Source organism: Chanos chanos, chromosome 8 (assembly GCF_902362185.1).
Source record: "Chanos chanos chromosome 8, fChaCha1.1, whole genome shotgun sequence".
Taxonomy (NCBI): domain Eukaryota; kingdom Metazoa; phylum Chordata; class Actinopteri; order Gonorynchiformes; family Chanidae; genus Chanos; species Chanos chanos.
Window position 1 is genome coordinate 24,694,252 of NC_044502.1, and position 16,915 is coordinate 24,711,166.

The following is a 16,915-nucleotide window of genomic DNA, read 5'->3' on the forward strand; positions in this document are numbered from 1 at the left end:
CTACTGCACCAACAGGTCAGCAGAGGATGCTGTCTCCATGGCACTCCATTCTGCCCTGACCCACCTAGACAGCCCGAACTCTTACGTCAAAATTCTGTTCATTGACTTCAGCTTAGCATTCAACACTGTGAACAGTCCTGTCATTTCTTCCCGGTCACTTCTAAAAATTCTCTAGCAACATCACTTACAGCAGCTTATAACACTGTCTACTGCTAAAACAGGTTACCCACAAAGCTAGCTAATGCCATCAGTGGAAGATCACTTATGTTAACGGGCGATTAAACTACAGTGTTTAACTTATTCTGCCTAAATGAAGCAACGGTAAATATATCTGCGACTCGCATGTTTGTAGTTACAGTTGGTGCACTGGGAATTATTAAACCAGAGGGGACACGCAAATAAACGTGAGCTGAACAAGTATCTAACACGCCTTGGTAGCCAAACAAAGTTATCTAGCTTTTCTTTCAAACGCATAGTGTGAAATTGTGAAGTCACAAGCTCTCACTGCAGACAGTCATGTAGTAGGCCTATTAGATGCATTCAACAACAGCATTTACTCTAGTTGAACTGTATGAGTCTACTGCATTATTTATCAAAACTTTAATGTATTTTGTTGGACTTCAAAGTACTATTTATGACAATAAAACAAGTTTATTTTTAAACTGCATTATGTCATGTTATCTTGGAGAGGACTCTTGAATAAATTACACATAAAAAATGTTAGGGAAGATCTGTTGTGTTACTGGGAAAAAAAAAAAAAAGAATATTGGCCAATATATCATTATTGGATTTTTAAATCCTCAAATATCGAAATCAGTATCGGTCTTGAAAGTCGTATATCGGTCGGGCTCTAATATATATATGACCAGCAATTTGGTTATAACCAGGGTGTTGGCTAGACTGTTAACAATCAGGAGTCCAGATTATTCTTCATCAAAAAGCTTTTAAAATCGTACATCTATATAGACTATTACCATGCATTTTTTTTTTGCATGTGAGGGCTACACATTGCTTAAAAAATGTGAAAACTGGAGAAGGAAGGAAGGGTTTGGATTTGATTTACCATTTCATCTGCACATGAATATTCCAGCAATTTGAATGTCTCAAACCAAAATGAGTGTCATATCAGACACCTAGGTAGGTAACGTAACGTCAGGTAATGTGAGGTTTTCTATTTTCTCGATCTAGTTTCACCTTTTATCAATAAACCACATCATTTTTAGAACCACGGGTTGTTGACTGGGAAGGTGGTCAGCTGCCTGTCAAATTACAATACAGAGTGTGAGGAGCACAGAGCAATGACAATGGCAACTTTTTTTCAATTGCAGATAAAGTGCAAACTGGTATGGCAATTTGTTTAACTCCAGTTACATTCATGATCATTTATGACCACTATCAGTGACCTACAGTGATGTGTGCGTGTGTGTGTGACACATCTAAATCATTTAGATTTAGTTTTCATTTCCTAGTTTAATCTGACATCTCTTGTGAATGAGCCAACATTTTAAACTGACTAACGTTATCAGCTCGGCTAGTAGCCTAAAGTTTTGTTTTATGGAAGCTGACATTATCAGAAAAAAAGTTGGTCATACAACTTGCCTCGCCTCTCTGTTTGTAGCACTACCAGGCCGTTAAAATATAAAACTTTTGTCTATCTAACACGAGACTAGGCTAGTTTGGTGTCGCTAGCCAAGGAGAGGCACAACTAAGCTATCATTGCTAACTGGCTACAATGCGATGCAAAGTACGTTATCTGTATATAACTTATGCTCTGCTCATATCTTGCTCATGTAACTTGGAAATCATATAAACACGTCTTGTTTTCCTGGCTCAGCATGACAGGATCTTCGCGCTTCATCTTCAACCCCTTTACCGGTAAAAAAAAATCTGTGTATATCCATGTATGACTGTGGGAGCTAGGCTTTAGCATTTGAAGAACTGACAGCATTTTCTTTACTTCCAGTAAAATCCAAATGTCTCCCAAGCTTTAGATTTTAGATATGATGGCATACTGTAAACCGTGTCAGTGTTGTCAGGCATGTTGTTGTTTTTACCTCACAAGCAATGCTGATGTTACTCTCGTAAAAGGTCAACGCGAGATGCTGTGCAGATTTATTAGCGAATGAGAGGCAGTCATTATTACTTTGAAAGTAACATGACTTGTAACATTAGATCAGTGAGTCTCCTGCAGCAGCTTAGTTTATACTAAAGTAGAATTAGCAGCAACGCTTCGGTCAACCGATTTGTAACTTTAGAATTGGGCCATTGACCAGTTCAGACCAGTAGTCGTACCGGTTTCCAATTCGTATCAGTGAATCGTTACACCCCTAATATATATATATATATATATATATATATATATATATATATATATATATGTATGTATATACACACACACACACACACACACACAGCCTGGATTGGATTCGTTTGGATTTGGAGCCTCTGGAGGCAGTGTTATGATCTGGGGTTGCTTCAGTTGGTCAGGTCTAGGATCAGCAACATTATGTGGCAATAAAATGAAGTCAGCTGAGTGCCTGACTGTATTGAATGATCAGGTTATCCCATCAATGGATTTTTTCTTCCCTGATGGCACAGGCATATTCCAGGAAGACAATGCCAAGATTCATCAGGCTCAAATTGTGAAACAGTGGTTCAAGGAGCATGAGGAATCATTTTCACACATGCATTGGACACCACAGAGTCCTTAACCCCACTCAAAGTATTTGGGATGTGCTGGAGAAGACTTTAGGGAATGGTTTGACTCTCCCGTTGTCAACAAGATCTCAGCCAAAAATTAATGCAACACTGGATGGAAATAAATGTTGTGACGTTGCATAAAGTTATCGAAACAATGCCACAGTGAATGTGTGCTGTAATCAAAGCTAAAGGCAGTCCAACGAAATATTAGAGTGTGCAACTTTTTTTTTTTTTTTTTGGCCAGGCAGTGTATATACACACATAAGTGTGTGTGTGTGTGTGTGTGTGTGCGTAGAGAGAGTAGAGATCAGAGAGAGAGAGATTTGTATGAAGTCTGAAAAAGGCATTCATTGCAATCCATATGATTGTTTTCCCTGTTAAAGCTTTGTGTTGCTTGAACAGGACTGGCTCCTATTTCAGTCGGTAACTGTGTTAACTATATGATTACCCTGTGCGGCTCTGACCGACCAACTCATATTTCAGCAGCACTGGGAGATCACTGACTGCTCTCCAAACACCCCAGTTTGATTCATATCTGGTAAGTCACATCTGGTTCCCCATCAAATCAAATCATTCCACTGTGCAGATGGTCTGTAGTCACTCGATTTAAAATATTTGTATAACCTATATGTGGTCATGTTGATAAATTATTAAGGACTCAAACATGAGATGACACGGACAGGACTGGAAGCACGGGAACCTGATGCCAAATCACAGGAAATAAATGTTCACAGTAAAAGAGAAAACTGCTCCATGTTTGCACTTTTGATCATTCAGAGTAAAGTTAATCACTTTTTCATTTCATTGGGATCTGGGACACCTTTTCATTTCTCACTGTGAAAACATGTACAGACTGTACTTACATGTGGATGTATGCTTTAACAGTTTACAATAGCTTTAATGACAATGGCAGGCAAGGAACCATTTTAAATAACAAAATACTGAGTATTATGGTATCATGACAAAAAACTGTATTGAAATATATGAATCTACATAAACAGATAAAGTAGATGTAATCTCTAGGCTTCTCTACGTGGAGTTTTGTGTCTCTTATTTGAAGTAGCTGTGCACTGACCTGAATAAAGGTCAGAGCAGTTGGTCAACATTTTGCAGTTGTCATTTGCTTTTCTTTCTGCTGAAATTGCATCAGCTAACAGTCCAGTGACAGAGGATCCTCCTGCCTCATTCAAATCACTGATGTGGAAGTAGTTTGGTTTTGCTCTCACTTACAGCGGAAATCTTGCAGTTATCTTCTAGATTAAGAGCCTTAAAAGATACCAATGTTTAGATTTCTTACACTTATTGTCATGGGGAAGAGCCTTAAAACAACTGTTGCTCGAGTTTAGTTTTTTTACACTCATTTTCTAAAAGAAGAACCCTAAGATAAAGGATTGTTAAAAGAAACCTTAAAATAAAGGATCTGAAAAGGAACTGAAGACTACTTTTCTTTTGTTTTCATTTTTTGAAGAGCTTTGTTACTATTTGTATTAAATTTATTATTTTGTGTTTAATTCATTATATGTTCAAAAGGAAAGAAAATCTTCAGTTCTGAATTGAATTCTCATTCAAGCCAAACAGTGACCATTGACCATCAAACTGAATCATGGCCCAAAAAAAGGGTAGAAACCAAACCATGAATAGGGTGAACCATTACACCTCTAGTGTGGGCTGATGGGTGCCTAAGAGTGGACCTGTGGGTGGGTGTGTGAGGGGGCATGTGTATAGGGTTAGATGTGCGGGGTGGGTGTGTGCTGTACTATACGTACAAGGCCAGAAACCACCATAACAGAGACAAAGTCTGAGCACAAGAGGGCCTTTCCCACCACATAACATACAGAGAACTGCAAAGCATGAGGATGCTGCAAAACTAAGAGAAAGATGAGAATTTTCTCCTTACTTCTCTTTACTTGGCCAATAAAATAAATAGTTTCTGAAATCAGTTAAAGTCTGTAGCCATCTCACACATCAGATGATCATTTCTGTATCTTGGCAACAATGGGTGTATGAGTGAGAGAGGTCAGAGGCTGAGAGAGAGAGGGAGAGAGAGACTGATGACTGAAGGATCCCATCAGTGCCACATCAGTAAAGCCTTTTGAGAGGGAGCTGTGCAGTCCCTGTAGCTAGCAGCACTACAGTGTGAGGGCCTCTAGTGGTTCTCTGCCAATGCAGACAGCTGGCCATCACCAGCCTGAACCAAGCTACTGCCAGTGTCTGATCGGCTGACACAGGGTGCCCTGTGGCAACAAGAAAGACAAAACAGAGAAATAAATTTCCTCCACATCACTCTTCGGTGATGGCAAAGTATAAAATCCAAAACTTGAAATGGACAGGACAAAGTGACTGTCAGGGCCTTCAGTAGCTGACTGATTTATGACATACTTACATTAGTTCGTCCTGTAAAAAACACCTTTATGTATCTCAGCCCATAATAATGCAGGCCATCCTCTAAACATTACTGGAGCAAAGCTGAAAAACAAGGACCTCTCTTGCTGAAATTTCTAGTACTTTTTTTCCCCCTGTACTTGCTGCATGTGTGTGTGTTATTTTGGAATTACATCAAAACCAGATTATAAGTATGAAAACTATGACACAGTAGATTGCCTAGGCAAGCAGCTGACCTTGAAACACCCTCTTGAAACACCCTCAAAAGCTTATGACAAATGGTTATTCATCTATATAGATGAAGACATTTGGGGTGTGGCAGAGTGTTTTTTAATTATCTATAGAGATTCAAGTAACATTAGGAGTGAGATGTTCAGAACATAACATATTCTTGAAATAAATGTTCATAAACTTCAAATACAAGAGAATTATTCAGTTTCACATATAGTTTATGGTCTTGAGTGCTCTTGGGAACTTTCACTGAAACCGAGCTTTTATGGGAGAACACACACCTGCAGAGAGCCATGGTTCTGCCCTACATGCCTGGAGAGAGCCATGGGTCTGTCCTATTGACATGTCCTAATATGTCCACTCCCACCAATCAGAGAGACGGTCCGTATTTCACCCCAAATCTGCCTTGGTGTGAACTTCTCACTATCAGCAATAATGTATTGGTCTAAATAAGATCATTTTCCTCTGGAAACTACCAAAGCCAAGTGAAGGACTCCGCTGTGAACATGTTTGGTGGACAGAGTATTAGGCCTATAAGCATGCTGACAGGTTACTGAGTGTTTTCTAACTGTCTTTACTGTGGCTCACTTTTCTAAGTTTTCCCCTAAAACTACAGGAGACCTCCCTAATAACCATTACTTTAGTTAAAATGATCCTTTTTTTGTTTTGTTTTTTTGTTGTTGTTGTTGGTGGTGGTGGTTTTGTTTTCTGGGGGTTCTTTTTTGTTTGGTTGGTTGGTTTTTTGTTTGTTTGTTTTTTTGTTTGTTTGCTTGTTTTTTCAGAAAATTTGATGGCTGAAATTTGGTTCTATGTTACATGGACCAATACTAAATCTCCATTCACAAGTGTGCTTCATACCATATCTCTCTCAGTGCTCGGAACATAGGCCAACTCATCTCATTTGTCTAAGGCCAACCAATTCCCTCTGAAAGACTTTTAGAAACATTTTTTTCCTGCCAAGGACCATCCTTCTGAAAGCACATTTAAAATTCATCACATTTTATCACAGTAGCCTCAATGAAAGATTTCAACCAACAAAATATTTCCTCCTTCAACAGCTTTAAGAAGCTAAAAAAAAAAAAAAGTCTTTTCCCTGAATGGTGTTACTTTTTAACCTGTAAAAATTAGCAGTTCCACAACCATACATCAGGCATTAGACACGTTTTCTGTTGCCCTTTAATTATGGTTACTGGATCTGCCAGAAATGTCACTGGTTCAAAGGCACCTTTATTAGGCCCTACACCCAATCAGCATGTACAAAAGCAAACTACACATTACTGACATCACTGTTATACAGTTACAGGTTTGTGAGGCTCCTGTTAAGGCTTACTGAAGTCACCTTTAAGTCCACGTGCCAGCGTTACGCCAAGCCTTCACCCAATCACTCATAAATACCAAGTGGGTCTCACAAATTGAACATGGGTGACCTTGCCTGACCTAATCTCAAAATCCCAATCCAATTACAGGTGTGAGGGATTACCTTCCTCTCCACATGTCTGAGCACACACAGACAGTAGCCTAATTAAAGCTTTACTCCTGCTGGGCTCCCCACAGGAAGCACACAGGAGCAGGGAACTGGCAGAAGAGAAGAGCAAAAAGAGAACGTCCTATCAGACAAAGACTCACTGAGGAGTCATTTATGTTTGTCACAGTTCTGTAAAATGATCACGACATGGGCACAGCCATAGTAATCTCTCTCACTTCAACTTCATCACAAACATCACAAAATGGCAGCTTGTGGTACAATTTCACATGGACGTTCTCGAGCCCTGACGTTGTTCAAAGTCTTACCTCAATAGTCTTAAAAGGACTCTCAAACACCCTGCAGCATCAGCTTAGAGATTTAAAAAAAAAAAAAAAAAACACTACGCTACTGGCTAAGGAAGTAAGGGAAGTTACAGTTACGGGTTCTAAGGCTTCACTGTTTACTGACTGTGTCTGGAATGAGCCATCGTGGCCACGCACCTCTGCACACATTTCAGATTTCACCTCGCCACTTTCCCGAGTCTTTACAGTCAAAACAGTGGCAGTTCTGACTCACCTCTATCTGTATTTAAGTCATATACACTGAAAACAGGGAGAAAATTCAGCCATCTGTTCAGATGGAAATTCAATGAGGATTCACAGTGGATGAGTCATTGTTCTGACTGGTCCTTCCCACAGCTGTGGATATGGCTCTCGGATACTTACCACCAACGCTGGAGATGAATATATCCTCTGCAATCCGTTTCCATTATGGGCTCTGAAACTGTGGAACTGATAGGACTGTCTTTTCACTCATTATTATCCACATGTCTCAATTACTGTATCTCCTTTTCTGCTAATGCAGATGAAATTCATCCCATGACACATATGGCTTGGAATCTGGAAGAATGTTTTTAAAATTAGTTAACTGTTTTTTATTTTGCACAGTTTATTTAGGCTGAGTTGTAATAGCTAAGGAATGCACATCCTGATGCAGTGCAATGAGAAAAAAAAAATGTTTACTTGTATATCATTCCATGCTGTTCAATATTTGGACTCAGATACCAACTGATCAACATTTGGCCTTAAGAAGTACTGGTCACAAGTCCTGATCACACTACCATCTTTATCAGCACAGTTTTTTCCCTCTGAAAAAACTGATTGCTTGTGTTAAAAAAACAAACAAACAAATAAACAAACAAAAGATATTTAAGCGTTAGCCTAATCATTTAAGCGTTTCATTTTTGTGATTTGGACCAAATGCAGATTGTCCTCCATGCTAACAATGGGAGCTGTGGTACGCACACAAGAGTCAGGTATCTATGCACTGGCCTTCCTTTGCATTCCACTAGCCCTGCATACACTACATTGCCAACTGAAATTTGAATGAGAACTCCCTTTGTCACCAGCTCCTCATTATAGTGCCATTATAGGAATTCCCTGGCTGTCATCCAACTCTCTCTCAACGTGGGAACTGTTTACGTGGAAAGAATCCGATAGGGAATTCCATGGCATCTCTGTGTGCTGCTAGCCAGTAGAGATGCTTTTCATGCTCTGGGGGATTCAGGCACTTAGTGTGTGGGGTTGAGGAGCAGTGTGTTTGTATGGGATTCCAGTCATTAATGAACATGCAGAATGGAATAACAAAGCCCGCTTTGCTCACACAGTACCCCCTTAGCATTCAGGAACAGGGGTCAGAGGTCAGCCCAGGCTTTATGTGCGGTAGGAATAGCAGTCAGGACACAATGAAGCCTTTGATAGTACCACATGCACTGAGAGCGGATGAAAGGATGGTCAGAGGCCTGTTTGATGTTATGAATATGGAGAACCACAAACCTCAGTCATCTGCAATCCACTTCTCTCTACTCTGTATTCTGCCAGCCAGAACACTCAGAGATAATAATGCTCCAGAAGTTGACGGTCTCAGACCACCAGCAGAAGATCCACGTTTTAACTCCACAGTACTGGGCTCTGCCATCTCCTGTCCTGGGACCTGCCCTGTTAGCAGGCTCACAGCGCCGCAGCAGCTAATGTAAGAGCGTACCACTTACAAAGCCCATCACTTTCATTTTCAGCAGCCCTGACAAAGCCCTGCGTTACCACTGATGCTGAAAGGCCCAAAGAGGAAAAATGCAGACAAGAGACGTGTGAGCACGTTCAGTTCCAGTAGAAGGTGAGTTTGTTCTCTTTGCTGTCTGTCCCCACTGCTCATTCACAGGTCTCATCATGGCCTGAGCCCCTTCACTACATCCACCCTGTCCAAACAACAGCCAGAGTCCAGCTTCCATGGAAACACGGCGCCATGGCCTCACTGGAACGCCCAGTTGAATGATAAACCATTCAGCTGCACTATTAGGCTACAGCCGGGTTGTGTATGAAGGAGTGTTTGTCAAATCGCATCTGACAGCGGCTCAGAGAACAGTTTGTGTCCATTTTGACCATTTTGAGGAAACAGGCCAAAGTCTGTAATATCAGAAAGTTTACCATGATTACATGCCAATGTGAAGTGTTTTAAGCAGACCAATGTGATGTGACATAACACAGCATGCCTTTGACCAGCATAAAAGCAAACATCACAGCCTAGAGTTCTGGTCTGAATCAATGAGGGGATAAAGTCAAATGAAGAGCTCTTATGCAGCTATAGGCAAGGCCAGACATATCCATTGCCAAAGCGAATTTAGAGTTTTAGCGTCAGCCGAGGCTGGAGACAGATGCATTGCGGCAGTACACATCAGCAGGCAGTGAAAACAGGAAACAGCACAGTATGAGGCAACAAGCAGTAAAAAAAATGAATTCTATTACTTTTTTCTTCTTCTTTTTTTTTTTTTAAATTCAGAAAATAAGAGCCACAGAAATGTGTCACCTTCCCTTGTGTGAACTCAGAAACTCTTCGACTTCATTCACACAAAGACGAACCAAGTTTTAAATCTGGCCACATCTTGATCACGTCGCTACTGCTGTGATGGCATCATGACAACCTGGAGTATTCTGAACAACAGAGCAACCTGATGTATTACACACTTTGTAATAGATGTGGTCAGGACATAAATTATGTTTACCTTACATTTACATTAAGTATGGTCCATCCAATGGGACCATCCATGCTTACCATACCTTTACAGTGAGTATAGCCTAGCGTAGCGCTAGGCGATATGGCAAAAAATATGATCACACTAGTTTTTTCCCATATTGATCAATATCAGTATTTATCACGATGTATAATTTGTCTTGGTTTGCACAGACTGAGGACACATTTTGCAGACCATCTTAACCTGTGCTTTGTTGCTTTTAAGATATCAAAACCACTTCCACATAATTGACATCGTGTTACCTTTTTTGTCAACAATTTCTTCAGCTTTGGAGGATAACACAAGTTCACTTTCACCGTTTCTTTCGTGCCCCTCACCGGTTCCACTCATTTTTTCCCTTGTTTCCAGAGCTTCCTCACCGTAGCTCAAACAATGCTTTGTGGTTGGGAAATGGGCGTGTACTTTGACATGCAAGCCAAAAACTCCAGACAGACTGGCTATTGTTTTGTTTATTTCTGCTGTTAGAGCTATACATATCAGGTAAAAATGTCCAAAACTTATCATTGTTATCGACATAAATTTTATCGCGATCCCGTTTCGAGATCGTGCTATTGCCCGGTCCTAGCCTAGTGCAATTCTTCCAATGGGCCTGTCCAGTTTGACAGGACAGGCAACCTAATCAGCATGGCTTAGAGAATTTAATATCTTTTCCCTCCGCTTGTTACACCTTAACTGCAACTTTAAAAAGCACAGATTTAGCCCAAGGTCTTCATGTGTTTATAAAAATGAAAGACATTTTGTCACAGTTACACAAATGTATGGTAACTTAATCCTTCTAATTTATCAAAATATTATGAGAATATCGAACATAAACAATGTCCTGTAGCTTCACAATATTTTACAGTATTTCACATAACTGATACACAAAAATAAAAATTTCACTGTTGATCATATAACATTAGTCACTTCCGAGGACAGAATTTTTATTTCTTGGCTTTTCATCTGCGCTATGCCATAACTTCGTGATATTTTTATAAATGGCATAAAATTTGCTCGACCATTTTAAAAGAGCTACTCAGCACCAAGCAATGATGTCTCTGTGACATTGTACCAATGAGCAAACGCATGATTAAGACTCCTTCATACTGAATTTGCAAGCAATGCAGAATAGGAGTGTTCCATCGGGGAAGACATCTCTCTACAGCACATGGCTGTTCAGAGTCTAAAAAAGGGAGGATCTCTGGGTTTCTACTAGAATTTGAATGGCTGTATAAAAGATCAGACCTGTCTCTAGGTTTTACCATAGTTTCCAATAAACTAAGAGACACCTCCTCTATCCTACTCCTCCCTCAGGTAAGAAGTTTTGTAAAACTGTTGTAGAAGTGTTGTTTCTGATGCTGTGCATTAACAATATGTTCCTACATGTTCCAAATGTGCAAAAAAACTATATTTCATATTAATGTACCAATTTTCTCTGCATTAGCCATGGCCTTATCTTAAAGGATCCAACATAGGGCAGAGGGCCAGCTGAGGTGTGAAGCGTTAATGATTGAACTGGCTCACTGTAGCAAACTACACAGCATTCAATGTGAACAACATACAGTATAAATTCATTAAATCCCATTATTGTCAATCTATAACCTGTCAGTGACTAGGGTTTTCTAACCTGCTAACTGGTCCATGTTTTAGAGCCTAACTCCCGAAGAACATTCAAAATAGTAAAATGTAAAAAGTTATATCTCGAGCTTGATATTGACCAAAGCATATGTGTTTAACAAAGCAATTACTTCAGCATAGTTAGCTGGCACAGATGGTGATAAATAGCTGTACTTGCAGCACTTAGGCAAATAAGAATAATAAAAATATGAGTATCACTCTACATCCAGCACTGTTTAAAGTGGACCAGCAGGCCTGTGGTTCAAAATAGGGAGAAAATAATGGTCTAAGGAAGACTGCAGGGATTTTGGCAATGTGGTCTACCACCTTACTGAAAACCAAATCTTTTCTTCTCTGTTTCTCTGCTTTCAAACAAAGGTAAAAGAAGACAACCTCCTGCTTGGTTTACGTCACCTCTAAAGAACTTATCTGCATGGAACTTATTTGGATCCTCTTTCCAAAAATTTACATATGGCCTAAAAGAGTGTTACCTGTTTCCACACTGCTACAAAGGTTAGGGCCAAATTTTCATCAGTCCTCAAAACATACTCACCCATCTGTCTGCCTCCTAGGTCCAAAGAGAAACTAAGAGAGCATCTCTAATTGTGACTGTTACCATAGAACTTTGAGGGAGGTAACAACCATGGCACTGCAAATCATCCAATGGCCTTTTTGAAACACACAACTGTTCAAAATGATTAAGTCAGATTTCACTGTGTCACAAAGCAGTGAATGAGGAACATAAGAACAAATACAAACAGATGCTAAATGTTGACTAAAACATTTAAGACGACATGAAGGTCCACTCTGATTACAAATCATTATTTTATTTCCTCTTTTTTTTAAATGCACAGTTTAGGGGAAAATGGAGTATTCTTAAAGATATGGACCTGTGTGGATGAGGCATGTGCTGTTTTAGACAGTTTCAATTCAGTATTTTAGTGAAATTTTAAAGCTCCAGGTTGACATAACTATTCAGCTGAACAAGTCAAAGTTGTTCACGTTCCTGTCTACATAATCCCATGAGGACCAAACTGAGTTTAATATTCTTGATTGACAGAAAGCAGAGAATATGGAGTCTAACTGTGACGAATACCTATAAGCCCAACATCTTCAGAGAACTGCAACATCAGCCAGTGTGAAAAGATGTGAAAGAAGGCGACCGGGCAACCTCAGGCAATGGGAGTGTAGCACATTGCTGAATATTGAGTCAAAGACACTAATAAGTGAAGACAACTCTTTCATCCTGACCTTTCAACAATGGGTCGCATTCACTTCATACAAATGTGCTTTGTTTCTCAGAAATCAGAAATCTTTTCGGGAGATGCTTTAAGAGCACAGACTAAAATGACAGAGTAGTTCTAACAGAAAAAGCACTGTAGCAATAATATTATAAACACAGTGGAGAAATAGAGGGTGGAAAATTCCTCCTTCCTGCTCGTTAAAGGGCTGGACTACGCACATAAGTAGAGCAGATCATCATGTCCTATTCCACGCAGACATGCTGAACGCCTCAGAGCTGTGGAATACATAAAAATCTACGCATCAACTTTGATCTCCATTACGAGTCACGCCATCTACACAAGAGGGCTGTAAGGCTGTCAGAACGCAATTGGGGTGTGTGTCTGTTTCCAAAACAGCTCTCTGCATTAGGCCGAAAGCTTTTCAGTTATCATCAGCTTAATATGATCATTCAGAACCTTTCAAAGCAAACAGAAGCCATTACATGTATTTTCAATACATTGTTAAGAAGTTCTGCTATAAGGCCCAAGTACAATGTATAAGGGCATTGGAATTCTTGTGAGGATCCCTCAGTCATGACTGAGAGAGTACCACAACGTTGCACTGTGTGGGGAGCGCCGTCTTCCAAGGACTTCTTAAAGTGCTTCAGTAATATTTGTACACTGCCTGCATAAACAGACAGGACAAGAACAAAACAATACAGGCTACAATACAGGCAACAAATTTCCAGCACAGTGAAAGGAGAGAGTCAGTCTTGTCTGTGGGACACTTTTTTTTGTGGACCTGGCGGTGACTGCTCAGATATTCTGTCATCATGCCATTCATGCCATTAACAAGAGGAAGCGTCAGTTTCAGCTAATTCACGACCGCGGACACCCTGACAACCAGGAGGATTAGGGCAATATCAGATAACCAATGTTACCCTGGTGTACAGTGCAGTAATTAATGCTAGGGTGGGCTTTTTCCCCCCTGACAGGATTCCTTTTCAGCCTCTGAATAACAGGAGCACACTCAGCCTGATGACTGATATTCTGAATAGGAAAATCCCAGTTTTCATAATTCACCCAAAATGAGAGTGAAGCTCAACAGCAGCAGAGAAGCCGACCATAACATCAGAACTGTGATGAGTTTATCTCATTTCTGGAACGTTTATATTTGTCTCAGAGAGAGTGAAGTTGTGCTTTTTAAAATATTCATGCAAAAAGCACAAAGTGCTTCAACATACACATCCAGACTTAGGGGAGAACAGGAACAGACTTGACCCCTTGTTTTTTAAGATGTAAAGTAAGCCAAGTTAGTCTTTCCCAGTTATAGCCCTGAGGGCTCTCTAAATTAAAACCAAGGCACTAAATCGTTGAGCTGCGTTAATCGTAGGACAGAAGGTGTGCCGAGGACAGTCGAACGTAGCACTGAACCCTTTTAGGTACCCTTCTGAACAGTTTTTAGTTATATAGCTTGAGGAAGAGAACACACGTCCCCGTGGGGGTGAGAGAGCCGAAGGTGTATTACCGAACTTGGCAAATGCAAGGAAGACTGAGAGTCATATCTGCATACCAGTACAAAGATTAGGTGTGTTTCTAAAGGCTAAAAATCTGAGCTCATGAAATGACTGACACGTATACTTTTCTCAGAATCAAAACATTTCTCCGTGGATTTATTAACCACTAAGTTGTCAATCCGTTTGATGTAATATACTGGAAAGTTCCGAGGCAATATTTCGATTTTAATACATCTTTTGACGTGACATATATTGCAGGCGTCAGGCTGTGCCTGTATATCTGTAAACGTTAGGGGAGGATAAAAGCTACACGCAGGTGCTATACAGTCAGCAAGCAATTTCTAGGCACTAAAACATAGAGCCCGCATAGGCGTCGTACGTGAATGATTCTCGAAATTATCTCTGCACCTAGGGTGCGTATACCCAGGAGAGTCCTAACGGAATTTTATAACGGAAAAAACTTGTCTTCCCACCGCGAGGAATGAGTGTAACGGACAATGTCGTTGACATTAAAAAATTACCTGACCTCATCAGACTGAGACACAGCCCGCCAATACTGCTAACTACAGACCACAAGTGACCACGCAGAGGTCAGTTAATCACGCGCGAGTATACATGGACAACACTGTAGGATGAAACACATCTGTAGAACGAAGCTACTTCAACTAATAAAGAATATGTACAATGTATACAGGTGAACGTGGCCACATTAAAATGACCACGGGCGACCTGGCTTACCTGGCCGGTAGCGTCTATCTGGAGATACTCTGAGGCTTAGCAGTTCTCTCTCCACTGCTCTCCGTTTGAAAGTACTGAAATACAGCGTGGTAAACTGGTGCCAGAGAGCCGCATTGCGAAAAACTACAAAAAAGATTCTGAAAAAACGCAAAGTACTGTGAACGAAAATAAAGACGACGCGCAAAATGTTACATGTTGTAGAGCTGTGAAATTTAACATCAGCGTTCTAAATGTTCGCGTAAAATCATCTTATCGGTTTGAGATTGCTAGCTGTGACGCTAGTTAGCTAGCTGGAACCACAACCAGCTGTTTCTTGTGGCGTTCCCGTACTAGACAGATATTAATAACCCTGTCGTCTAACTTGAAACGCGGCTGCTTATGTCACCAGGGCAATGCAATGTTGTACTCCATGTGCACGTTTCACCCGTGAACACATTGTAAAATCTGTGCTTGAAAGCCGCACTGCCACTCGTAGCGGAGACTTTCGCTGAACATTGGAAGTTGTGAACGCGCAGGGGTGTACATTGCGCGCAGCCGCGGTCGTGGAGAGCTGCCTGCTACTGGCGATTGGGACTGATAGTATCTCTTACCGTCGAGCATGTTGAAGCACGTTATTTTTAGTGCAGTGTCTTTGCAAGGTACATAGGCATGTTTCTGATAGAGTAAATACTTATGAAATGTACGCAGTCGTTCATACGATATCTAAAATTTCCATTAAAATGTAAGTTTTTGTATTTTCATGACTTCAGCAAACAAATCCAACAGTGTCACTGACATAACAGTCGAAGGATGGTGTTTATTTGCTTGTCTATTTGTGTGTGCGTGTGTGTGTAATTCTGAATATTCCAGGCCACGATTAGCACTCTTACAACATCGCCACCCAATGGAATACATCCGAACATCCAGCGTGTTCTGTTCTGCTCCGGCTAAAGTCGATCTCCGCGCTGAGATTTTGAGAGCGCCACAAAACCTCTGAATATGCTTTTTAACCTGTTATTCCTTTGACAGAACATTTATCAGGAAACGAGTAAATCTTATATTCATTCAACACAACAGGCTAATACAAACATTTAATTTTGGCTAGTTTTATTATATCAAAATACAAAACATTTCTGAAGCAGAATTAAGGTTACATGAGACTAGCATTTGAAAATGTTGACTCGTTCAGCTTTACTAAGCCTACCTGGGGTGAATGTGAGAATGAGTGGAGAGAGTGTGACTGGTACTTTGATGCAACACTAACCATTTCAGCAAAACTACCATTTTCCCTCACAAGACATTGTGACCAATATAAATCTAACAGACAGGTGTTCCCCCAATACCACACTGCTCCAAACTACCACTCAAGGAATTCCTCTATCATGTCCCTTTTTCTAATGGAATCTCCAAACATTTTAGTTCCCCAGTTTCAAATTATGTGAGATTCAGCAACTTGGAATTGGGAATTTTTGCCAATAGGACATTTCCTTTTATCATCCACCCCCCACCAAAAAAGATTAATTTCAATTTCTTTTAAAAAAAAAGAAGGAAAGAAAGAAAGAGAGAAAGAAGGAAAGAAAGGGGGTGGCAAAAGCAAAGGAGCACGTGTAGTTCTTCACCTCTCTAGCTCTCTAGTCTCTAACTGTACTGTATGGTGACGTCTATGTAGCCGGTAGCCGAACAGTAAAAATATAGAAGAGAAACCATACCAGAATATAGATGACAGAGATTCAAGGGACTGCCTAAAGCGTCCCTCTGAGCTCTGGTGAGCACCTGAAAAGATGAATGATGTCATATATACAGCTTTGGTAGGATGTTTTTCACCTTTTCAGACAAAGATGTCAGGGATTTTTTTCTCTCTTTCATGATCTGACACATAGTTAACCCTATGGGAGCCTCTATTAACTAAATTTTTACCCAAAGTGAAAGAAAGACCAGAAAACAACACCGCATGTGTGCCTTGGAGGAGATACTAACACGAACTCTGCTGTTTGGT

General features: G+C 40.4%; 1 protein-coding gene across 1 annotated transcript in view; it reads right to left on the reverse strand.

Annotated features, from left to right (window-relative positions):
* arhgap32b (Rho GTPase activating protein 32b) overlaps positions 1-15,025 on the reverse strand; it is an 85,635-nt gene extending 70,610 nt beyond the window's left edge. Inside the window, exon 1 of the mRNA XM_030783003.1 lies at positions 14,941-15,025. The gene's annotated coding sequence lies outside the window, so the exon portion shown is untranslated. The remainder of the gene's footprint in view (positions 1-14,940) is intronic.
* Between the last annotated feature and the right edge of the window lie 1,890 nt (positions 15,026-16,915).